Here is a 27,221-nt window from a genome sequence, read left to right as displayed (position 1 = left end):
TCACTGTCTACAGCACATAAACTAGAACTTAACATACAGAATTTTCCCAGTACAGAGTTTCCATGCACAAGCATGTTTTAGCTAGTAGACTGGCAAGATATTTGCTTATCTTAAACCACCTAATATTTTCAGACTATCAAGGCATATTCTTTCCAGATGTAAGTTATTTACCTATTGATTGAAACACTTGTAGTGTGTTTTTATTGATCAGTCACTTCAGTTAGCTTTGTCTGCTTAATCTAAAGGACCTTATCTTACATTTCTATGTACCTCTTAACCACTTACTATCTGCTTATTGATTGATCATTTGAAAATGACATACTTGTTTAGTTGCTCAAGTTAAGAGAAATAGAGGAAAATGTGCTTTGGACATTTATTTGGTCCCATTGTAATTCAGATGAAATTGTATTTACTTACACAAGGGGGAGAATTCATTAAAGTCTTCACCATCCATTTCTTACTAGGTAACAGAGCAGAACGGAAGAGAAGACCTGCTCTGTATTCAGACAGATCTGAATTTGAATCAGAGATTTGTCCACCTTAAGTCAAATTAAAACCTACCTGACTTTAGATTCCTACTTTTAAATGGGGTAATGCTTGCTTTCTCAAGGTTGTTGTGAAGACTGGTTGAGTAGACACTCCACCAAGGTTTAACTGTTTATGGGATTCCTTATCACTGGGGAAATCTGAGATAAGATCCCTATGGCCAAAGAAAAAAATCTGGGTATTCAAGAGAGTCCATGCAGTTCCATTTATTTTCTGGCCTGGTTATGTAAGGTATTTCAAATTGGAGTTACAGGTGTTTTTTTTTTTTTTTTTTTTTTTTTTTATACAGGCTAATTTTCTCCCAGTTCAAAAATGCTGAAAGAAATTGCAGAAAATACAGAGAATTACTAACTTTGATTAAAGAATGTCCAAATTAAAGACTGACTTTTTTCCTTCTGAATTTATTTGGTGGTATACTGAAGAAGTGTTCTTCTTGGTGAATATGTTTCGAAGAAAATACAGTTTGATTCATAGTGAAAGGGTTAATTGTGTTTGCGTTCTCGTATTTGCATATATGCCCAGGAGTAGTGATATGATGAACACATCTTTAGGCACTCAGCAGCTCTGAACAGTATTTAAAGCAATATTTAAAACAACAACCTTGTGATCCAACAAGGGAACATTTGTGGAATTGGAAAAGACAAAGAAACGTTGGAAAAGTAAGTTCACTGGCACACAGGGAAAGCATTAGCTAGCCAAACACTTAGAATGGACACATGGCCACACAGCTGTAGAAAAGAGATTTTGATTCTCTCAACACAAAGTCTTGGCTTTGGACTCCCTAAGTTTAAATATTGACATTTGAAGTGGGATGGAAGTTAATATATGCCATGTTGCAATATCTTTCTCACCACATGTTAAGTGGCAGTAACACAGCCTTGTTGGATAGCTAGTACTCTGTTGTTTCTGATTTACAGCCATGGTCATTTTTCTTGTTCTAGGAATACATTGCATGAGAACACATGTTGAAGCTAAAATTAGCTTCAAACCTACCTACATAAAAGTGAACTCTTCTCATATAACCAACTTATAAATATTTAGATTTTAAAATGGTGTTTAAATATATAGATTTAATTACTATTCTCAAAGAAATTATCAAAAGAATAAAAAATATAAGCAAAGAAACAAAAACAGCATCAGGAGTAATTACGATGAAAATAGTTCAGTTTAGAACACTTAAGTGTGCATGAGAAAAGCCTAGTGTGAGTTTTGCTGTATGAGAAACCACACGTGTCTACTATTCAAAGGACAAAGAATATAATATACTATAAAGAAAAAATGTAAACTTTTGAAGTGGTCACAATAGTTTTTTCCAACGAGCAATCCAGTACATAGTGGATATTCTTTAAGTGAAGAACTCTTTTCACTGAGGTATATGGAAAATCTCTCAGTAACTGGGTATTCAAGAACCTTTTTGTGGCTCTGTGTATATGGCATAAATGTTCTCAAGAGAGTTTGACTTAATTGTCATGCCCAAGAAATTTTTTGCATCTTATTAGCTTTAACTTAAGGTACACATAGGAGTTGAAAACCTCAAGTTTGTTGCCTAAATTTATATTATATACCATCATTGACAAGTATTTTATATGGCAGGTTTATATTGGAAAGGTTTCATGAATACAACCACTGTATCCTAAGAGATGGTGTGAGGAAGTTAAGGAGGCAATTCCAGAAGTTCCATGAAGGGAATGAGGGCCCTTGGGGAAATGTTAGTCAGTCTGTAATGAAACAATTATTTATCTTGGGGGGTGATGCATAGAGGCAGAAAAACCAAGTATGTGAGATATTCTTATATGAAACTATTAAGTAGGAAGGAGATAGGAATCCGTGACAAAATGTCTCGGAAGTGGAGATATATTCAAGCTTTGTAAGTTGACAGAAAAATAAGACCATAGATTTAAGGGATAGTTTCCTGATGTTTTCGACTAAGACCAAACCTTTTTAGACCTTCCCTCCACTCTTTGTCTATGTTAAGTAGACACATAAACACCTTTAGCATCGTTCTCAGGCACAGTAGTTAATCGTATTTGAATTGAGAAGGCTGCCTAGAGTCAGAGCCATTCAGAAAGTAGGGACCATGATAAATTCAACCTTATTGTTACTGATTATGTACATCAATCACGTTTACTGGAAAGTAATTGTCTGCAATTGCTTTCCATTTACTTTTTAACTTCTTTTATAGAATAGGTTACTTTTTTTTTTTACCATTTTATTTTTTAAATTTACATCCAGTTAGTTGCATATAGTGCAACAATGATTTCAGGAGTAGATTCCTTAGTGCCCCTTACCCATTTAGCCTATCCCCCCTCCCAAAACCCCTCCAGTAACCCTCTGTTTGTTCTCCATATTTGAGAGTTTCTTATGTTTTGTCCCCCTCCCTGTTTTTATATTATTTTTGCTTCCCTTCCCTTATGTTCATCTGTTTTATATCTTAAAGTCCTCCTATCAGTGAAGTCATATGATATTTGTCTTTCTCTGACTAATTTTGCTTAATATAATACCCTCTAGTTCCATCCACATAGTTGCAAATGGCAAGATTTCATTCTTTTTGATTGCCAAGTAATACTCCATTGTATATATATACCACATCTTCTTTCTCCATTCATCCATTGATGGACATTTAGACTCTTTCCATACTTTGAATGTTGTTGATAGTGCTGCTATAAACATTGGAGTGCATGTGCCCCTTCGAAACAGTTGTATTCCTTGGATAAATACCTAGTAGTACAATTGATGGGTTGTAGGGTAGTTCTATTTTTAATTTTTTGAGGAATCTCCATACCGTTTTCCAGAGTGGCTGCACAGTTTGCATTCCCACCAGCAGTGCAAAAGGGATCCTCTTTCTCCACATCCTTGCCAACATCTGTTGTTTCCTGAGTTGTTAATGTTAGCCATTCTGACAGGTGTGAGGTGGTATCTCATTGTGGTTTTGATTTGTATTTCCCTGATGATGAGTGATGTTGAGCATTTTTTCATGTGTTGGATGGCCATCTGGATGTCTTCTTTGGAGAAGTGTCTATTCATGTCTTTTGCCCATTTTTTTACTGAATTGTTTTTTTGGGTGTTGAGTTTGATAAGTTCTGTATAGATTTGGATACCCTTTATCTGCTATGTCATTTGCATATATCTTCTCCCATTCTGTCGGTTGCCTTTTAGTTTTGCTGATTGTTTCCTTCGCTGTGCAGAAGCTTTTTATTTTGATGAGGTCCTAGTGGTGCATTTTTGCTTTTGTTTCCCTTGCCTCTGGAGACGTGTTGCGTAAGAAGTTGCTGTGGCCAAGATCAAAGAGGTTTTTGCCTGCTTTCTCCTCAAGGATTTTGATGGCTTCCTGTCATACATTTAGGTCTTTCATCCATTTTGAGTTTATTTTTGTGTATACTGTAAGAAAGTAGCCCAGGTTCATCTTCTTGCATGTTGCTGACCAGTCCTCCTAGCACCACTTGCTGAAGAGACTGTCTTTATTCCATTGGATATTCTTTCCTGCTTTGTCCAAGATTAGTTGGCCATACTTTTGTGGATCCATTTCTGGGTTCTCTATTCTGTTCCATTGATCTGAGTTAGATTTATTCCTGGGTATTTTATGGTTTTTGGTGCAATTGTAAATGGGATCGATTCCTTGATTTCTTTTTCTGTTGACTCATTGTTGGCGTATAGGAATGCAACCAATTTCTGTGCATTGATTTTATATCCTGCAACTTTGCTGAATTCATGAATCAATTCTAGCAGTTTTTTGGTGGAGTCTTGGGTTTTCCATATAGAGTATCATGTCATCTGCAAAGAATGAAAGTTGACCTCCTCCTGGCTATTTGGATGCCATTTATTTCTTTATGTTGTCTTATTGCAGAGGCTAAGACTTCCAATACTATGTTGAATAACAGTGGCAAGAGTGGAGATCCCTGTCTTGTGCCTGACCTTAGAGGGGAAAGCTCTCAGTTTTCCCCATTGAGGATGATATTAACGTTGGGTCTTTCATATATGGCTTTTATGATCTCGAGGTATGCTCCTTATATCTCTACTTTCTTGAGGGTTTTTATCAAGAAAGGATGCTGCATTTTGTCAGATGCTTTCTCTGCATCTGTTGAGAGGATCATATGGTTCTTGTCCTTTCTTTTATTGGTGTGATGAATTACATTGATTGTTTTGTGGATATTGAACCAGCCCTGAATCCCAGATATAAATCCCAGTTGGTAATGGTGAATAATTTTTTTAATGTATTGTTGGATCCAGTTGGCTAATATCTTGATGAGGATTTTGCATCCATGTTCATCAGGGAAATTGGTCTATAGTTTTCCTTTTTAGTGGGGTCTTTGTCTGGTTTTGGAATCAAGGTAATGCTGGCTTCATAGAAAGAGTTTGGAAGTTTTCCTTCCATTTCTATTTTTTGGAACAGCTTCAAGGGAATAGGTGTTAACTCTTCCTTAAATGTTTGGTAGAATTCCCCTGGAAAGCCATCTGGCCCTGGACTCTTGTTTTTTGGGAGATTTTTAATTACTAATCCAATTTCTTTACTGGTTATGGGTCTGTTCAAAATTTCTATTTCTCCTAGTTTCAGTTTTGGTAGTTTATTTTATTGGCATATAATTGCTTATAATATTCTCTTATTATTGTTTTTATTTCTGCTGTGTTGGTTGAGATTTCTCCTCTTTCATTCTTGATTTTATTTATTTGGGTCCTTTCCTTTTTCTTTTTGATCAAATTGGCCAGTGGTTTATCAATTTTGTTAATTCTTTCAAAGACCCAGCTTCTGGTTTCATTGATCTGTTCTACTGTGTTTTTTTTTGTTTTTGTTTTTGTTTTGGTTTCAATAGCATTTATTTCTACTCTAATATTTATTATTTCCTGTCTTCTGCTGTTTTGGGGTTTTATTTGCTGTTTTTTTTTCCAGCTTTTTAAGGTGTAAGGTTAGGTTGTGTATCTAAGACCTTTCTTCCTTTTTTAGGAAGGCCTGGATTGCTATATACTTTCCTCTTATGATCGCCTTTGCTGCATCCCAGAGGTTTTGGGCTGTGGTGTTAATCATTTTCATTGGCTTCCATATACTTTTTAGTTTCTTCTTTAACTTCTTGGTTACCCATCCATTCTTTACTAGGATGTTCATTAGTCTCCAAGTATTTGTACCTTTCCAAATTTTTTCTTGTGGTTGATTTCGAGTTTCATAGTGTTGTGATCTGAAAATATGCATGGTATGATCTCAATCTTTTTGTACTTGTTGAGGGATGATTTGTGTTCTAGTATGTGATCTTTTCTGGAGAACGTTCTATGTTCACTGGAGAAGAATGTATATTCCACTACTTTAGGATGAAATGTTCTGAATATATTTGTTAAGTCCATCTGGTCCAGTGTGTCATTCAAAGCCATTATTTCCTTGTTGATTTTCTGTTTAGATGATCTGTCCATTGTTGTAAGTGGGGTGTTGAAGTCCCCTACTATTATGGTGTTATTATCAATGAGTTTCTTTACATTTGTGATCAATTGATTTCTGTATTTAGGTGTGCCACATTTGGAGCATAAATGTTTACAATTGTTAGGTCTTCTTGGTAGATAGACCCCTTAATTATGATATAATGCCCTTCTTCATCTCTTGTTACAGTCTTTATTTTAAAGTCTAGATTGTCTGATATAAGTATGGCTACTCCAGCTTTCTTTTGGCAACCATTAGCATGATAGATGGTTCTACATCCCCCTACTTTCAATCTGAAGGTGTCTTTAGGTCTAAAGTGTGTCTCTTGTAAACAGCATATAGATGGATCTTGTTTTCTTATCCATTGTGTTACCCTATGTCTTTTGATTGGAGCATTGAGTCCATTGATGTTTAGAGTGAGTACTGAAAAATATTAATTTATTGCCATTATGTTTCTTATAGAGTTGGAATTTCTGGTGGTGTTCTCTGGTCCTTTTCAGTCTTTCTTGCTTTCGGTCTTTTTTTTTGTTTTTCCTTCATCTTTTCTTCCCTCATAGAGTCCCCCTTAAAATTTCTTGCAGGGCTGGTTTAGTGGTCATGAACTTTAATTTTTGTTTGGGAAATTTTTTTTTTTTAATTTTTTTTTAACGTTTATTTATTTTTGAGACAGAGAGAGACAGAGCATGAACGGGGGAGGGGCAGAGAGAGGGAGACACAGAATCTGAAACAGGCTCCAGGCTCTGAGCTGTCAGGACAGAGCCCGACGTGGGGCTCGAACTCACGGACCGTGAGATCATGACCTGAGCCGAAGTCCGCCGCTTAACCGACTGAGCCACCCAGGCGCCCCTGTCTGGGAAATTTTTAATCTCTCCTACTATTTTGAATGACGGCCTTGCTGGATAAAGAATTTTTGGCTGCATATTTTTCTGATTCAATACGCTGAATATGTCCTGCCACTCCTTTCTGGCTTGCCAAGTTTCTGTGGATAGGTCTGCTTGCAAACTTGATCTGTCTTCCCTTGTAGTTAAGGACTTTTTCCTTCCCTTGCTGCTTTCATGATTATTTCCTTGCCTGAGTATTTTGTTAATTTGACTATGATATGCCTTGTTGACGGTCAGTGTGTTGAATCTAATGGGAGTCCTCTGTGCTTCTGGGATTTTGATGTCTGTGTCTTTCTCCAGGTTAGGAAAGTTTTCCGCTATGATTTGCTCACATAACCCTTCTACCCCTTTTTCTCCCTCTTCATCTTCTGGGACCCCTTTGATTCTGATGTTGTTCCTTTTTAATGAGCCACTGATTTCTCTAATTCTTAAATTGTGCTCTTTTGCTTTAGTCTCCCTCTTTTTTTCTGATTCATTATTTTCCATAAGTTTGTCCTCTATATCACTGATTAGCTGCTCTGCCTATCCATCCTTGCTGCCGTGGCCTTCATTTGAGATTGCAGCTCAGTTATAGCATTTTTTAAATTTCATCCTGACTAGATTTTACTTCTTTTATCTCTGCATAGAGGGATTCTAATCTATTTCTGACTCCAGCTAGTATTCTTGTTACTGTGATTCTAAATTCTGGTTGAGACATTTTGCTTGTATCTGTGTTTGATTAGGTCCCTGGCTGTCGTTTCTTCCTGCTCTTTCTTTTGGGGTCAGTTCCTTCGTTTCGTCACTTTAAAGGAAGAAAAGGAATTAATAAGGTAAAAAAAATTAAAAAATTAAAAACAACACACACAAAAATGAAATAAATGATGCTAGATTCTAGGTCTTTTGGTCTGGGTGTTGAAAGAGCTTGATAGATTCGAGAAAAAAGGGGGAAAAAGAAAAAGAAAAAAAGGAAAACATTTGAAAATTTGAAAAAAATGAATGCAATGAAATAGAATAAAATGATGAAAATGAAATAGAATTTGAAAAATTTACTGAGAACAAACTGAGGGTTGGTGGGGGGTGGGAGGGAGAGGAGGGTGGGTGATGGGTATTGAGGAGGGCTCCTTTTGGGATGAGCACTGGGTGTTGTGTGGAAACCAATTTGACAATAAACTTCATATATTGAAAAAAAAAGAAAAATTTACAAAGTAAAAAAAATAGTAGAAAAAATTAAAGAAATATTTTTAATAAAAATTGAAAATAAAAATAAAGTTTTTCTCTTTCTGCATTCAAGAAAAAGAGAAGAAACAAAAAAAAATTTGAATAGATGTCCCAGTGAACAGACTGAAATAGGATTGAAATTACATCATTCTACCCTAGAAGTCAAACAATGAAGCACTTTATAGTCCATAAACTAAGCAGGCGAGAGATCTGTGGTGTTCCTGAAGAGTGAGGTTGGCTCGGTTGGGCGGGGCTTAGTGTAAGGGCTCCATTCTCCACTAGATGGTGCTGCTTAGCTTACTGGGGTGGATTGTTGTGGAGCTTGTAGGTGTGTATGTGCATGCATGGGAGGAATGAAAATGGAGTCACCCAGCTACACAGTCTCTAGTATGGGAACTCTGTTCTCCCTGATCGGCAATTGCACCCCCATCCTTTGTCTCCGGCTTCCATCCACTCCCCGCTTTTACACTGTCGGTGACCAAGCCGTCAGGTTGCTAAGCAACACCTCCCTCCTGAGTTTTATCTCAGATGCAGCTGTCTTTCCCAACCCCTCATTTCTGAGGGACTGCAGCTTTGACCCGTTCTGACCCTCTATGGGAGGGTCTCACTGAACAATGGCTGGGTGCCAGCCACACCCAGGAATGTTTGCGGGACCTTGCTGTTGCCAATGCCCAGAGACTGTGGCTGGGTGCCAGCTGGCCCCAGAAAAGGCTCACGCAGTCGTGTAGCAGCAGCGTTTCGGTGATTATGGCAAATCACAACACACATCTGGCGCCAGGCTTCACCCTTAATGTCCTTGCTCCCACCCCAGTGGATATGGCCCTTCTCCGAGGTCTGCTGGGAACTTTGTCTGTGGGGAGGCTGTACCACCTCTACCAAATGTCCTCCCAGCCTGGGAACTGCCTCTTCCCACGTGGCCCGAGGACCCCCCCGGACTTCACTCTGCTCCTGAGGATTCGCCCTTCCCACCAGAGCACTGCCAGATATCAAGCTGCGGATTTTCAGACTCTGTGCTACCTGTGTTTATAGAGTCTTATTGGAATTTAAACCCTTTCCTTTCTCTTTTCTCCCTTTTTAGTTCAGTCCCTGTAGCTGTTTCCACTTTCCACTTTCTCTCCAGCTGCTTTTGGGGGGGTGCTTTTCCCATACTCTCTCCCCATCTGTGCCCTTTCTCCTCAAGCAAAACCAGCTCCCTGCCTTCCATGGCTTCTTTCTCCCCCATTTACGTCTCCATGCCACATACCTGCCGAGTTCTGTGGTTCAGGTTGTGCAGATTGTTGTGTTAATCCTCAAATCAGTTTTCTAGGTGTGCAAGATGGTTTAGTGTTGGTGTGGCTTTATGTCTTGGACACAAAATGCAAAAAAAACTTCCATGCTGTTCCGCAATCTTGGCTCCTCCCCTAGAAGAGATAACTTCTATTTGCAAGTGTTTTATCTATGTCAAAGGGATTTTCGTTTAACTATTTAATAAAGTAATAAGAACATTCAAAATTCTGATTGTAGTAGTGTAAGAGCTCAAAATAAATCTGATCCAGAAATTATTAGAGAACTTGTGACATCACATGTAATGCAATAAAGACCATATTCTTCATCTTATTTGGGGAGAGTCTCTGTAAATGTAGCGATAATAAAATTTTAGTAGTTTAATAAATTTTCCCATTAGCTCTATCAGTATTAGCTATGCTTGTTACTTCACATCCAAGGGAATCTTTTTTTTTCCCCTTTTTGTCATCTTTGAACTTGCCTGGCAGCTCTCCAGACATCATTACTTAGTAATATGTGCATGGCTCATTATGCTTTGTTTAGAAAGGAAGAGGTACCTAGAGACCAGAGTGATTACACCTTGCTAGTAATGATGGCTCTTCATGTCTCACGTCTCCCTTATTTCTCATGACAAGATCTCTGCAACTGGGAGGAAGAACATTATAATGCTAATGCTAAGCTCTAGGATATGGTGAGTAATTAATAAGAGTTGGTTTTAAAAGCTGTTTTTTTTTTATGGGTTGCACTGAAATGAAAAAGTGGAAATGCTCTATTGAGTTCTGAGCAAAATACATTTATTTAGAAATTAGATATCCTACTTTATCAGATAGAAGAATGTTACTGAGGAAATTTGCACTGCCTGTTCAGACACTGAAATGCTAGCATGGGGGAATCTTTGAGGAGTGGCAGCCTCATGTAACTTTATATTCTTTTAGTTTCAACTTTAATGTTAAAATTTTATGCTAAAACTTGAAGGCAACTTATGTTGTTGGGCAGGGGGCAGGCACAAGGCCGGTGGGCCTCTGGTGTTGAGGTAGCTCTAGGATCCATCCTGTGTGCAGTCAGTGAGAATTCTAGATCTTTCCTGGTTAGTGAGTTTTACCTCTGGCACATTCTGTTCTTGTCCCTTTGTTCTGTGTTCCCAAGTAATTAGGCCTTTGCTGTATTCTTTGGGCCCCACCTCTACCCTGTACCCCAGTTTCTGCTGCCAAATTTCCCTGATGTTCTACATTTTTTCTCAGCTTCCCTCTGTTACTTGCTTCGTGGATTTTCCAGCAGTTGTTCCTGGCAGTCATGGTTCATCTGTACATCCCAGGTCTCCTTCGCCGACTACATTCCATCAGTCCTTGAGACTAAGTTCTGACGCTGAGAAGCTTGTTTAGAAGCCTACAGTTCCCAGGCTGCTAGACTAGGCTGTCCATTCTGTTCAAAGCCTGAAAGCCATTGTTTTAACATTGGGTGATACTCTGAGAAAACTCATAGCCCATCATAAAGCCTTTTTTTTTTCCTATTTTATCCTGACAAAGTCCTGATTATTTTTAAAGCACCTATTTGCTGTTTAGGGTTGGGAGGCTATGTTGTTGCTGGAATAGCAGGATAAGCAGAGCAGAAATATTCCTTTTCTGCTTTAGTTCTCTCCTTTGCACTTATTACTAACATACGATACATTTCACTTTTGAATCTTGTTTATTATTTGTTTTCCCTGCCAGAATGTGGGTGCCATCTGGTCAGGGAATTTTGTCTGCTTTGTTCCCCTCTGTATCTGCAGGTCTTATAACAGTGCCTGGCACCCAATGTATGCTCAATAAATATTCATAGACTAAAATTCTGACTTTGTCAAATAATTAAGTCTTCAAGTTTAGAAGTCAGCTAAGGAGTTAATGGTCTCCGTGTTCTGGTTGCTTTGTGGTTTATATATATAAAGAGTTGTGATATTTAAAAGCTTTCATGAGTTTTTAAATATTTATTATACTTTTAAATGTTTCATTATTTACTTAAGAATTATAATTATAAATTAACTTTTTAGTTACTTGCAGACCAGGATTATGTTTTTGTTATATATGTTGTTTTATTTTTTATAGTCCCTTAAATTCAGGTGTTTTGTTTTATTTCAGTTTGTAAACCCGTTGAAATAAACCATACCTCATTAATTGATCTGAAGACATACTGTGTTAACATATTTTAGAATTACCTAATTTGGGATATATCATAGTGTCATTATATGACAACCACAGTATTTTTTTTCCTCAGTGCTACATAGAATGATGGTGTTGCACATCATATAAATGATGTTTTATATTTGATGAAATATTGTAGTTAGGTTTTGAAGTTTTGGATAATTTTGAGTATCACCGAAGTGTAATTGTTAGAGTAATTTGTTCCCATTTGGACCACAAAGCTACTGAAAAACCTTCATAAAAACACTTTATAGTGTTCCTTCATATACTTCATATAACTCAGTTACCCTAACAAAGTAAGATTTTGGAGGGGCTTTGGTATTACTTAATATTGGATTAAAGGTCATGATTAATCACCCAGCAGTGATTTCAAGGTGGTATTGCTGACTTCACATATAACAGAAATTTTTCTATTTGCAATTTGACAATTGGAACCAGCTTAGTTGCAGAGATTCAGAGTTTTAGAACTCAACATGGCAGATTGCTGAAGAAATTGGTTCTCCAAGAGCTTCTGGATTAAGGGGCTCTGATGCTGAGAGTGTAGACAGACTTGAACATCGACCCAGGTGTTTCCTAATGCATGACCTGCTGTGTATGGTACATTTATCATCTTTTAAATAAAACGGAGGTGCCCTCTGGAGGCCTAGTCAGTTCTTGATAGCTGGTTAGAATCGTATGTTAAACAAGTATTTGTGGGGAATCTAGATATATCCCATAGGTAGGGAGGCAAGGGACTTGAAAACATTGTCAGAGAAACTGTGTAGAGTTGTGAGGTTTTGGAGAAACTATTTGGTGTTTCTGATCACTGATTGACTTTGTGGAAAGTCACCAAACCCCTTTGGGCCTTAGTTTGAGTACTTGTGAAGTGAAAGAACTGGGCCATGGAATATGATAAATAAAAATAACTGTTTTCCCTTTAGGAATGGATGTGTTTTATAGAAAGGTTGTTTGATGTAAGAAAAAAAAAAATTATTTGAGTGTCTGTTGGTCAAAGTAGAATGATTACATTGGTGTTTTAACTCAACATGTAACCGAATTAGTCACTGCTAGAATCTAAATCTTACCAAGGTGGTTTGTTATTCTACTTGTCAATTTAGGGAAAAACAATTTAGCCCTCCCCTCTATCCTCTGTGTCAGTTAACTGCAGTGTTAAGTTTCACATGACAAAACATGATGGATAAGCATGTACTATTCTAATTTAATTCAGAGATGCCTCAACTGCAGGCATCAGCTTCGTATCTGTTGAGCTTTCTGGTCTCATTGAGACTGGCACCACAAAGATCAGATTTCGTTACCATTTTTCTCTTATTGCTTATTTATCAATAGACTTACTACTTTCAATATTTAATGTTATGGAATATTTTGGATTGTTTAATCCAACAAAAGTCAAGTTTTCAAGGCCTCTAATAACTTTTTATGTAAATTCTAATAATGAGACTAACATAAATTTTATTAGCAATAAAATATAATCTAATTAAAAGCACTTGCTGCGATAAAATTGTATGCCAGGATCCAATTAATCTCTTCTAAAACCCTATAGTTTTAAATTAATATAGGTAGGTTCTGTACTTAAAATAGTTCATGTCCTAGACAAATGTGCTATAAATAAAAGACATAGAATATGTTCTTATTTAAAAATAATAATTAAAAAAAAATAAGGTTCCTAAATGATTTTAATATCATTTGATTTTCTTTGACAGTGTATTTTATTTGTAGTGATAGTTTGGTGATCATTAATTATAAATTTATCCTCAGAATTATTTAAGAAATTAAAAGAAGTATTCAAATGAACACTGTCACTGTGAAATGTAATATAGTATGAACAGTGTTCTATTAACTCTTTAAAATTCTGCCTTTTTTCTCCTGCAGTAAGTTATGGATAGCGTGAAGTCTTTGAAGAAACTTTGAGTCCTCTTTACAACATATTTTGGGTAGAATTAGGTCCACTTAAAACATATAATTTGTATTTAATGTCTTTTCTCCTCTTGCTGTGACTTTAGATAAGTTGCTTGTTTACTTTTTCTTTAAAAAGGTAACTTTAGAGGCGTCTGGGTGGCTCAGTCAGTTGAGCTTCTGACTTCGGCTCAGGTCATGATCTCACAGTCCGTGAGTTCGAGCCCCGCATCAGGCTCTGTGCTGACAGCTCAGAGCCTGGAGCCTGTTTCAGATTCTGTGTCTCCCTCTCTCTGACCCTCCCCTGTTCGTGCTCTGTTTCTCTCTGTCTCAAAAATAAATCAACGTTAAAAAAAATAAAAAAATAAAAAGGTAACTTTATTATGATCTTTTTGAATAGAAAAATAATATCTGCACATTGTAAGAATATTTGGGAAATGTAGACAATAAAAAGAAGAAAATAGATCTATTCATTATCCATCACCTCACATGACCACGAATAACATATTGGTTCCAGTTCCATTACTTATTCTACAGTTACACATACATGCATGTTCATAATAAGTATATTGCATAAATGTTTTCATTAACTTAGCTTTTTGGTAATATTCAAATGTACCTTGAGCATGTCTCAAGTTACTAAATTTTGTTTGAAAATATACTTTCTTTTTTTTTTATTAAAAAGTGTTTATTTATTTTGAGAGAGACAATGTGAGCAGGGGAGGGATGGAGAGAGAGGGAGACACAGAATCTGAAGCAGGCTCCAGGCTCTGAGCTGTTAGCACAGAGCCCAACGTGGGGCTCAAACTCATGAGCCATGATATCACAACCTGAGCCAAAGTTGAATGCTCAACCAACTAAGCCACATAGGCTCCCCTGAAAATATACTTTCAATAATGCATGATGTTACATCACTGGTCACTTAGGTTTCTTTTGTTTCTTTGTATTAATAAATGTAATTATTTTTTAGTATAAAGACATAGTAGAGGGAGCCAAATTTTGGAGTTAGACATATGCAGATTTCAGTTCTAGGTATAATTATTTTTGGATTTGTGACTTTACATTATTTAGTTTTACCATTTAGAAGATGGAGATCATGCTGACCTTGAAGTATTTAAATATTATAAGTAGTATAGTAAAAGCATTTTCATAAGACACAGTTCATAGTAACTGCTAAATAAATATCAGTGTTACAGTAATAACTGATAATTACTACTCTTTCAAGATTACTCAGAATTCACTTACTGAATTAAATTCAGTCTTTGAATTTATGACTTTTCCTTATGATCAACTTCTAAAAATTCCTACCAAAAAGTAAGCATTGACATTTTAAACTGCAGTCATATATCCAAGTTGCTTTCCAGAATGTTTGTATTAATTCATATTTAGAGATATAGGTGTACAAGTGTGCCTTTCTCTCCACATCCTTGCCATTATTGAATTTTATCAAAACTTATACTGATTGACTTAGCTGGAAACTCTTAGTGTTGTTTTAAATTTCATTTGTTTTATCACCAGTGAAGTTCAATTATTTTCACGGTTATGGTTCTCTTCTATGAGTTATCTCTGTGTGATTTTGCCTATTATTTAGTGTTTTTCTAATCAAGTTGTGTGTACTCTAAAATATATTAGGGCTATTAAAACTTCATTATATTTCTATTTCTTTTAATGTTTATTTGAAAGAGCATGCATGAGTTGGGGAGGGGCAGAGAGAAAGGGAAAGAGAATCCTAAGCAGGCTCTGCATTGTTAGTGCAGAGCCTGATGTGAGACTCAATCTCACAAACCATGAGATCATGACCTGAACTGAATCAAGAGTAGGACGCTTAACCTACTTAGCCACCCAGGTACCTCCATTGTATTTCTAAAAAGATAACTATTCTTATTCTAATACTTATCCTTCATTTTATTTACTAAAAATTCTTAGCATGCAGTTTCTGTAGGTGGAATGATTTTTTTCCATTTGAATCTTTATTCAACAGCTTTTACCAACTTTATCTAGCCTTTTTTAGATTATTATTCAGGGTTCCCTATTTTCTGGTCTTCTCATGAATCCCTTCTCCCTTTTCCAACTCTGCCCCCAAATCCCTGATGCAGTCAGATAGACCCATTATCTGCCACTGCAGATTCCATTTATGTTCATATCATATCTTTGCTGTGTCTCTTTTGTTTTGTACCTCTTCTCTGAAGCCTAAGCTAGGCTCTTATGTCTAATATTATACCACAGTTTTGTGTTTTGTTATTTTATTTTATAAATTCTTTTCTTTGTTTCCTCCCTCACTCCCTCATCTCTCTCTCTTTCCCCTTCCTTCCTTCCTTCCTTCCTTCCTTCCTTCCTTCCTCCCTCCCTCCCTCCCTCCCTCCCTCCCTTCCTTCCTTCCCTTCCTTCCTTCCCTCCTTCCTTCCCTTCCTTCCTTCCCTCCTTCCCTCCTTCCTTCCCTTCCTTCCTTCCCTCCTTCCCTTCCTTCCTTCCCTAATGAGATCAGTATTCCCAGCTGCATTAAAACTTTCTTCAGAATAGGATTTGTGGTTTATACTTTTGTATGTCCCCAAATCTCCTAGCATAGGCAGGGAACACACTAAGCACTTAGCAAACACTTGCTAATTTATAGAACTGCAGACAATTGCCTTCTTCCTCTACCTCCTGCTTCCCCAAATATGCATTTATTTTTACCTATTGATAGAGGAGCTAAGATAAATGAACTACAAACAGTTTGGGACAAATATTTTAGAGTTTGGTGCATTGTTTTCTCAGTTGTGCTCTCGTTCATAGAGATCCCATATATATCAAAAAATACTTCACTGACTCTGAAAAGCCAGCAGACTACACAGGGAGAAAGCTTCCAGATTGCTCTTTAAGGTGTTATAAAGGGTGTTGGGGTACTGCAGGCTCCAGGGTCTCCTTAGTATGTGGGCTCTGGCAAACAGCCAGGTTAGGAGTCAAATATGTCCTTGGCCAACATTGCAGATAGGACCCAGAATATTGCTTTGTTGTGAAAAAGTGCAGAGCTACTGTTGTCCAAGAATCATCCTCAAAGGTTCTCTGAGATTCAAGTCTTTGTTAGAGACTTGGGTAGTTTGATTACTGAATATGTGCATCTTTTAATTTGCCTTTGTTTATTTAATACCTTGAGGTTATATCTCACCTCTTCAGTTTTATTTAATTATTTCACCTAAAGATTGACAATGTCTATAAAAAGTCTTTGTTTTATTCAAAGTATCTATTCCTGTTTTTAGCAACTGTAATGACACTACCCATATATGACCAAAATAAGACACAATAATTTGTGGTTTTCATTATTATTACCTTTAGCCATATAATCATTCCCATCCATTGTGGCTTAAAACTACAACTATTATCCATCACAGTTTTTGTGGGTCAGGAATTTGTATATGGTATGGTTCTTTGCTCCTGGCTCAGGCTCTTTTCATGCATTTGCAGTCAGATAAGGACTGGAGTTGGGACAGGGGGCAGCTGGAGCACCTGGGGGCTAGTCCAGCATCTCCTTCTTTTCATGTGCTTTTAAGGGCCTGTCTGTGTGGTCTGTCCACATAGGCTAATCCAGGCTTCTTCACAGCATGGTAGCTTCAAGGCAGTTACACTGCTATCATGGTGGCTGAATGCTTCAAGAGAGTACTGCCAGAGAACACGCCGACGGTTGCCAGAAGCGAGGGGAGTGAGCAGGATGGGTGAAGGGGAGTGGGAGGTACAGACTTCCAGTTACGGAATGAATAAGTCACGGGATGAAAGACACAGCATAGGGAATATAGTCAATGGTGTTGTAATGATGTTGTGTGGTATGGTGGCAGATGGTAGCTACCTTGTGATGAATGTAGCATAATGTATAAGCTTAGAGAATCACTGTGCTGTGTACCTGAAACCCATGTAACATTTTAGCTCTAGCTGATATAATTCTTAAAAATCTTTAGGTTTTCTTATGTATCAGTTTATAATCCATTCTGTTAGAGGAGCTAAGATGGTGGAGTAGTAGGCTTGCCTGATCTGTCCAACTCACCTAGATAAATATCCAGTCATCCTGAATACCCAATAAATCGATCTGAGGACTGACAGAACAAACTGCACAATTACAGGGAGAGAAGAGGTCACCTTGTGGAAGGTAAGAGGTGCAGAGATGTTATTTGCAGGGAAGTAGATTGCGAGTGCCACTCAGGGGAGGGAGCCCTGGTCATTAAGAGAGGAGAGAGAGTACACAGGGAATCATACAGGGAAGACACTTCCCCAAAGCTGTTGACTGGGAAAGTGAGAGACGTTGATTTTCGTGAGTTTTTACAACCAAAGGGCTCAAATACTGGAGTTTTAGAGGTCCATGATGTGGCAGGTGTGGAGCCTGGTGGGTGCTGCAGCGCCGCTATGGAGGAAGAGGGAAGGTAGCCAAGGGGCAGAAGATCCTGGGCTGCACAGAAAGAGCTGGTTCCCCTTCTTGGAGCACATCTGAAAAGTGGCATTGCCTTTCCAGAGACAAAGGAGCTGGCAGGCACCGTTTCTCTCCCCGACCCCTCAGCATAAACTAACCTCAGTAAGCAACACAGTGCCAACAGTGGCGATGTAAACTGCTTACACCGAGCCCCGCCCCCCTTGAGCTCTGCAGGTGCTGCTTTTCCCAGGCAAGTGTACCTGAGAACTAGAGCAGTGGGCCTGTCCCCAGACGACCAGTACCCCCCTCCCCCACCACATACACCACATCTACTGAGCATAGAGTCTGCAAAGCTTCGGTTCTAGTGGAAATAGTATACATCTCTTTTTTATTTTTTTTGAAGTTTGTTTATTTACTTTGAGAGACAGAGAGCAGGGGAGGGGCAGAGAAAAGGGGGAAGAGAGAGAGAATCCCAAGCAAGTTCCACACTGTCAACATGAAACCTGATGTGGGGCTTGAACTCACAAACCGTGAGATCATGACCTGAGCTGAAGTCAAGAGTTGGATGCTTAACTGACTGAGCCACCCAGGTGCTCCAGCATCATCAGTTCTCTCTTAACAAGAGCAGAGCACACCTAGTCAAAACTCACCATACCCTGGACAGGGTCAAAACACTCCCCACTGCAGACAGGGGGAAACTCTTCAGAGGACTGACCTGAGGAGGAAGGAGCATCCAAAACACAGTAGCAGAGTGCACAGAGCATACACCAGAGACACTTCCCAAAGTGCCAGGCCCTGAACAGTGTATGACCTCTTGTTTATAAAGCCATTACTCTCAGGATCAGGAAACATAGCAGGCTTTTCTAACACACAGAAGAAGACAGAGATGTAGACAAACTGCCAAATTAGAGGAATTCATCTCAAAAGGAAGAACAAGGAAAGGTCATGGCCAGGAATCTCATTGAAACAGGTATAAGTAATGTGCTTGATCAAGAATTTAAAGCAACAATCATTAGTATAGTAGCTGGCCCTTGAGAAAAACATAGAAGACCCCAGGGAGTCCCTTACCATGGAGATAAAAGACCTAAAAACCAGTCAGGCTGAAATTTAAAAAAATGTTATAACTGAGATATAAAACTGACTGGAGGTAATGGGCACAAGGATGGAAGAAGTGAAGGAATGAATAAGTTATATAGAAGCTAAAATTATGGAAAATAATGAAGCTGAAAGAAGAGGGAAATAAAAATATTGGATCATGAATGTAGACTTGGAGAACCCGGCAACTCCATAAAGCATAATAGCATTCATATCATAGGAGTCACCAGAAGGAGAGGGGAAAAGGGGCAGAAAGTTTAATTGAGCAAATTATAGCTGAAAACTTCCCTAGTCTAGGGAAGGAAAAAAAAAATCCAAATCTAGGAGGCACAGAGAACTTGATCAACTTGTTGATCAAAATCAACAAAAGCAGGCCAACACCAAAACATACCATAGTTAAATTTACAAAATATATAGATAAAGAAAAAATACTGGGGCGCCTGGGTGGCGCAGTCGGTTAAGCGTCCGACTTCAGCCAGGTCACGATCTCGCGCTCCGTGAGTTCGAGCCCCGCGTCGGGCTCTGGGCTGATGGCTCGGAGCCTGGAGCCTGTTTCCGATTCTGTGTCTCCCTCTCTCTCTGCCCCTCCCCCGTTCATGCTCTGTCTCTCTCTGTCCCAAAAATAAATAAAAAACGTTGAAAAAAAAAAATTAAAAAAAAAAAATACTAATAGTATTTAGTAAATACTAAATAAATAGTAAATAGTAAATAGTAAAATAAATATCCCTAACTTACAAGGGCAAAGTTAGCAGCAGATATTGCCACAGAGACTTGACAGGACAGAAGGGAGTGGCATGATATATTCAACATGCTAAATAGGAAAAATATGCAGAATACTCTGGATAGAGTATTCTATCCATAAATGCTGTCATTCAGAATAAAAGGGGAGATAAAGATTTTCATAGACAAACAAAAGCTTGCAGGTTCATGACCACTAAAATAGCCCTGCAAGAAATGTTAAATGGGACTTTTTAAGTGGGAAAGACAAAAGCAACAAAGACAAGAAAGAAACAGAGAAAATCTCCAGAAACAATTAAATAACAGGTAACACAATGGCACTAAATTCATATCTGTTAGTAATCATTCTGAATGCAAATGGGCTCAATGCTCCAATCAAAAGACATAGGCTATCAGAATGGGAAAAAACAAAAGAAAACAAGGCCCATCTGTATACTACCCATAAGAGACTCATTTTAGACCTAAAGACACCTGCAGATGGGAAGTGAAGGATTGGAGAACCATCTATAATGCTAATGGATGTCAAAAGAAAGCCAGAGTGGCCATACTTATATTAGACAAACTAGATTTTAAGCCAAAGATTGTAACAAGAGATGAAGAAGGGTGTTACATCATAATAACAAGATCTAACAGTTGTGAATATTTCTGCCCCAAACTTGAGAGCATTCAAATATATAAATCAATTCATAACAAACATAAAGAAACTCATTGATAATAGTACCATAATAGTAGGGGGCTCTAACACCCCACTTACAGCAATAGACAGATTATCTACTCAGAAAATTAACAAGGAAACATTGGCTTTGAATGACACACTAGACCAGATGGAGTTAACAGATATATTCAGAACATTTCATCCTAAAGCAGCAGAATACACGTTCTTTTCGAGTTCACATAGCACAATCTCCAGAATAGGTCACATACTGGGTCATAAGTCAGACCTCAGTGAGTACAAAAAGATTGAGATCATACCATGCTGATTTTCTGACCACAACACTATAAAACTTGAAGTCAACCACAAGAAAAAAATTTGGAAAGGCCATAAATACATGGAGTTTAAAGAATATCCTACTAAAAAATGAAAAGGCAAACCAGGAAATTAAAGAAGAAGTTAAAAAATACATGGAACAAATCGTAATGAAAACACGTGTCCAAAACCTTTGGGATGCAGCCAAAGCAGTCATAAGAGGGAAGTATATAGCAATACAAGCGTACTTCTAGAAGCAAGAAAAATCACGAATTCAAAACCTAACCTTACACCTAAAGGGGCTAGAAAAAGAAGAGCAAATGAAAATTAAAGCCAGCAGCAGAAGAAAAATAATAAAGATTAGAGCAGGGGCACTTGGGTGACTTGGTTGAGCATCCGACTTCAGCTTAGGTCATGACCTCATAGTTCGTGGGTTTGAGCCTCACATCAGGCTTTGCACTGACAGTGCAGAACCTGCTTTAGATTCTCTATCTCCCTCTCTCTCTGCTGCTCACCTGCATGTGCACTCTCTCTCTCTCCTTCTCAAAAATAAATAAACATTAAAAAAATTAAAAACAAAGATTAGAGCAGAAATAAATGATATATAAACAAACAAAATCCCACAGTGGGACAGATCAATGAGTTGGTTCTTTGAAAGAATTAATACAATTGATAACCAAACTTACCAAAAAGGAAGGAGAAAGGACCCAAATAAATAAAATCATGAATGAGAGAGGAGAGATCCAACCAACACCACAGAAATATAAACAATTCTAAGAGAGTATTATAAAAAATTATATGCCAACAAATTGGGCAATCTGGAAGAAATGGGTAAATGCCTAGAAACATATAAACTACTAAAAGTGAATCAGGAAGGAACAGAAAATTTGAACAGACCAATAACCAGCAAAGGAATTGAATCAGTTATCAAAAATCTCCCAACAAAGGTCTTAGACCAGATGCCTTCCTGGGAGAAATCTACCAAACATTTAGAGAAGAGTTAATACCTGTTTCTCTCAAACTGTTTCAAAGAATAGAAATGGAATGAAAAACTTCCAAATTCATTCTCTGAGGCCAGCATAACCTTGATTTCAAAACCAGACAAAGACTGCACTACAAAGGACAATTACAGGCCAATATTTCTGATGAATATGGGTGCAGATATTCTCAGGTAGGTACTAGCAAATCAAATCCAAGAGTACATTGAAATAATTATTTACCACATGATCAAGTGAGATTTATTCCTGGGCTGCAAGGGTGGTTCAATATTCACAGTTCAGTCAGCATCTAACTACACTAAGAAAAGAAATGATAAGAATCATATGATATTATCCTCTCAATAGATGCAGAAAAAGCATTTGACAAAGGACAGCACCGATTCTTGATAAAAACCTTTAACAAAGTAGGGATAGAGGGAACCTAACCTCAGAAAGACCATATATGAAAGACCCCCAGCTAATATAATCCTCAGTGGGGAAAAACTGTGAGCTTTTCCACTATGGTCAGGAACAAGTCAGGGATATCTACTCTTACCATTGTTTTTTAACATAGAACTAGAAATCCTAACCTCAGAAAATCAGACAACAAAAAGAAATAAAAGACATCCAAATCAGCAAAGAAGTTGAACATCTTTATAAAAAAATGTTTTTAAGTTTATTCATTTTTTGAGTGAGAGAGAGAGACAAAGCATGAGTGAGAGAGGGGCAGAGAGGGAGACAGAATCTGAGCCAGGCTTCAGGCTCTGAGCTGTCAGCCCAGAGCCCAGCCCAGGGATTGAACTCATGAACTGTGAGATCATGACCTGAGGTGAAGTTGGGTGCTCAACCAACTGAGCCACCTAGGTGCGCCTCGAAGTTGAACTTTCAATATTCTCAGAAGACATGATACTCTATGTGGAAACCCAAAAGACTCCCTCGAAAATTGCTCAAGGTGATACATGGAATCAGTAAAGTTTCAGGATACAAAATAATTGTACAGGAATCTGTCGCATTTCTATATACCAATTATGAAGCAGCAGAAAGAGAAATTAAGGAATTGATCCCATTTTCAATTCCATCAAAGCCATAAGATACTTAGGATTAAAAGTAACCAAAGATGTAAAAGATCTGTATGCTGAAAGCTATAGAACTTATGAAATAAATTGAATATGACACAAAGAAATGGAAAAACATCCCATGGCTCATGGATTCGAAGAACAAATATTGTTAAAATGTCTATATTACTGAAGGCAGTCTGCACATTTAATGCAATCCCTATCAAAATAATACCAGCATGTTTTACAGAGCTAGCACAAACAATCCTAAAATGTGTATAGAACCACAGAAGACTCTAAATAGCCAAAGCAGTCTTGAAAAAGAAAAGCAAAGCAGGAGGCATCACAATTCCAGACTCCAAGTTATATTACAAAGCTGTCATGATCAAGACAATATGGCATTAGCACAATATGACATCAGCGGAACAGAATAGAAAACCCAGAAATGAACTCACAACTATACGGTCAACTTCAAGAAAGCAGAAAAGATAATCCAGTGGAAAAAAGACAGTCTTTTCAAATCATGGTGTTGGGAAAACTGGACAGAAACATGCAAAAGAATGAAACTGGGCTACTTTCTTACACCATACACAAAAACAAATTCAAAATAGATGAAAGATCTAAATGTGAGACAGTAAACCATCAAAATCCTGGAGGAGAACACAGGCAGCAACCTCTTTGATGTCAGCCATAGCAGTGTCTTATTAGATATGCCTCCAGAGGCAAGGGAGACAAAAGCAAAACTGAAGTATGGAGACTTCATCAAGGTAAAAGCTTCTGCACAGTGAAGGAAACAATCAACAAAACTAAAAGGCAGCCTACAGAATGGGAGAAGATATTTCCAAATGACAGAATCTGATAAAGAGTTAGTATCCAAAATCTATAAAAAACGTATCAAACTCAACACCCCAAAACCAAATAATCTATTTAAGAAATGGGCAGAAGACATGAATAGACATTTTTCTGAAGACATACAGATGGCCAGCTGACACATGAAAAGATGCTCAACATCACTGATCATCAGAGAAGTACAAATTGAAACCATGAGGAGATAGTACCTCACACCTGTCAGAATGGCCAAAGTTAACAACACAGGAAATAACAACTGTTGGTGAGGATGAGGAGAAGGGGGAATGCTCTTACACTGTTGGTGGGAATGTAAACTGGTGCAGCCACTCTGGAAAACAGTATGGAGGTTCCTCAAAAAGTTAAAAATAGAACTACCCTATGATCCAGCAATTGCACTACTAGGTATTTACCCAAAGGACACAAAAATACTGATCCAAAGGGACACATTCATCCCAGTGTATGTATGTATGTATGTATGTATGTATGTATGTATGTATGTATGTATTTAACATTTATTGATTTTGAGAGAGAGAGAGAGAGAGAGAGAGAGAACAAGCAGGGGAGGGGCAGAGAGTGGGAGACAAAGAATCCCAAGCAGGCTCTGGGACAAAGAATCCCAAGCAGGCTCTGATGGTGCAGACCATGAGCTCACAAACCATGAGCTCATGACCTGAACTGAAGTCCAGAGTTGGATGCTTAACCGACTGAGCCACCCAGGAGCCCCTGCACCCCTGCACATCCGACAATAGCCAAATTATGGAAAGAGCCCAAATGTCCATTGACTTGTAAGTGGATAAAGAAGTAGTACATACATACAGTGGAATAATATCCAGCCATAAAAGAATGAAATCTTGCCATTTGCAATGATGTGGATGGAGCTAGAGTATATTACGCTAAGTGAAATAAGTCAGAAAGACAAATACTATATGATTTCACTCATATGTGAAATTTAAGAAATGAAACTGATGAACATGGGAAAAAGAGAGGGAAACCATAAAACAGCTTCTTCTTAACTATAGAGAACAAAATGGGGATTTCTGGAGGGGAAGTGAGTGGGGGGGGATGGGCTAGATGGGTATTAAGGAGGGCACTTGTGATGAGCACTGGGTGTTGTATGTCAGTGAAGAATCACAAAATTCTACTCCTGAAACTAATATTACACTATATGTTAATTAACTGTAATTTAAATAAAATCTTAAAAAAAAGTAATCCACTGTTAGCAAAAGCCACACCCCTAAAATTTTGCATATAATCTCTCCTTTTTCAGGGCTTCCCTATCAGGCTGCAGTTGGATAAACACCCTTAAGATTCCCTGTGTCCAGTTGTTCATCAAAGGAAGTTGGCTACATATGCCTAGAAGATCCTTATAAGGCCTTTTTTTCTGTCTTACAGGACTTATAAGGCACCACCTTAATATTCCTGAGGTGTTAATAAAGAGTACTTTTAATCACACACTTACCTTTATTTGTGGACCAGATCTTTCTGACTACACCTGCATTTTGCTTTTCCTTGAGCCTTGCCATTACTTTGAGACTCTTTTGCTCTCTGAAGTGATAGGGAATGAAAAACAGTTTTGTTTTGGAAACCCAGCAAATCCTGTCTCTTTATAGACCCTCCAAATTTTGCTGAAAAGCAAAAAAATTTTTAACTCACCATTCTCTGTACATCTCTGTACATCTCATGCTAAGTAGCAAAAGGAAGGCAGGCGTTTCTTTCACTATTCTGCTTGAAAATCTCCTTAGCCAGATCTTTGGATATCATTAGGTGCTTTTTTTATTTTCCACATCACTGTGGGCAGCAATATTGCTAAATGTACTGCAGCCATGTAACAAGAGTCTCCTTTTCTGCCTCTTCCAAAAACAAAACACTTATTTCTCTGGAACTCTCACAGTCCAACTCTTTGAGGACTATTAGTCTTCCACTAATAGTCTCCTTCAGCTTCCATCTACGGTCTGGTCCAAAGACCAATACCGTATGTTTGGGTTTATTTAAAATTTTTAAAATGTTTGTTTATATATTGTTGAGACAGAGAGACAGAATGAGTGGGGGAGGGGCAGAGAGAGAAGGAGACAGAGAATCCCAGGCAGGCCCTGTGCTGTGGACCTCAAACTCACAGAATCGTGAGTTCGGGACCTGAACCAAAACCAAGAGTCAGACTCTCAACCCACTGAGCTACCCAGGCACCTCTGGGTTTATCCAATTTTTTATTATCCCACTTCACACCTGATATTAAAGTGTGTTCCAGTTATGTGTTGCGTTTTGACAAAACTGTAGCTTTATAACTATATAACTTAGCAACTTAAAATAGCAAAAAACAGTGTTCTTACCTGTCTTGCCTGGTATGTGTGTGTCAGCATTTGGGCAGAGCTCCACTAGGTGGTTCTGGCACAGAGTGTTTCATGCCTTTGCAGTCAGATGGGGTCTGGAGCAGGAACAGCAGGGGGACTGAAGCAGCTAGGAGCTGTCCATGCACGTCTGTGCTCACTTAGTCTGGAGGCCTCTCTGATTTCCCCACTATGGGGAACTTGGGTCTCTCTTTTACGGCACTGTGTCTGTCCTCTGCATGGTGAGACTGCTAAAATGGCAACTAAAGACTTCAAGAACACAGGTTCTTAGGAGTAAGGGGGGAGTTGAATCACATGTTATCCCCTGGCCTTGAAGCACAGAGGTTCACTTTTACCATAGTCATAAGCTTATCCAGAGTTAAGGAGAAAGAGTTTAGACTTCACCTCTCAAATGGATGTAAGAAGAGCATTTGCTGTGGGCGATACTGTTGTGGGCATTTTTGGAAAATAAAATCTACCACACTCCTTTGTACCCAGCCTTTAGAGGTGAATTCTAAAGTTATAGAATGTGGAAATAGACGTTGTTAGAGATGAAGATAAAACCTTTTGTGTTAAAAAAAAAAAAGAACAAAAACACTTGAGCTGAACATCCTCGGGTTCATCTTCTAGTTTTACTAATTAAACATTCAGTGAATTTCCAGTGATAGCATGTAATGGGATTCTAAATTTGGTGTTTTTCTCTTGGCTGGGCCAAACTTATGATTGTGGGTGGTACATGTTTTAGGGTATATCAAGTTCTCAGACATGCAGAATTTATGAATGGTAATAGTTTTAACTGGCCAGCTATTGAAACCTTGTGTTTTTGTAGCAAAAGAGGAAAAATGTTCTGTAAAAGTGAAGAGAAATCCCATCTCTTCCTAAAATCTAACTCTGCATAAGTACTGACAGATTTTCCCAGTGATTCTTAAAATGGATCTTTTCAAATATCAAGAACCATATGGTTGAGCTTCACAACTGTGAAGAGCGAAGGCTTCATTAAAGGTGATGAGTGTGCAGCTGCTGGCGTCTCCTTTCTTGTTGGCCACAGCAGTTCAGTTTGTCCTGTGTCACTAGATAAGTGAGCCATGTGCGCTTTGGAAAATTTTTCGACAGTTTCAGATATTTTGTCTGCCTGCGCTGGACCCTGTTCACTGCATCTTTTCACTTCGGTTTCTCCTCTGCTTTCAGCAACAACACTATCCAGCTGGTTTTTGTGGGAGAGCCAGACACGCGGCAGCCTGTGAAAGCCAGCGACCAGAAAACCACTGCCTACGTGAAACACGACCGTATCTTCACAGGGCTATCGAGGACCAGGCTCCATTCAGCCCTCTTAAAAGGGTCAAAGGTGATATAAAATGAATGGATCGTCACAGTTGATTGCAATTACTGTACGTAGGAGAGTACATCACTTTTTAGCCATCAGCCTGGCCCACTGATGATGAAAATTCAGTCTTCACAAGATTGAAGGCAGTGTTACTTAGTG

The 27,221-nt window shown here is 38.2% G+C and overlaps 1 protein-coding gene across 2 annotated transcripts in view; it reads left to right on the top strand.

The window, feature by feature from the left end:
- Positions 1 to 27,221, top strand: part of BMPR1B (bone morphogenetic protein receptor type 1B) — a 412,007-nt gene that overhangs the window by 206,353 nt on the left and 178,433 nt on the right. For both annotated transcript variants that reach the window (XM_042984157.1, XM_042984155.1), the window contains exon 2: positions 26,927 to 27,083. The gene's annotated coding sequence lies outside the window, so the exon portion shown is untranslated. The remainder of the gene's footprint in view (positions 1 to 26,926; positions 27,084 to 27,221) is intronic.

This window comes from Panthera tigris, chromosome B1, assembly GCF_018350195.1.
Source record: "Panthera tigris isolate Pti1 chromosome B1, P.tigris_Pti1_mat1.1, whole genome shotgun sequence".
Lineage (NCBI taxonomy): Eukaryota > Metazoa > Chordata > Mammalia > Carnivora > Felidae > Panthera > Panthera tigris.
This window is presented reverse-complemented; position numbering and strand designations above follow the sequence as displayed.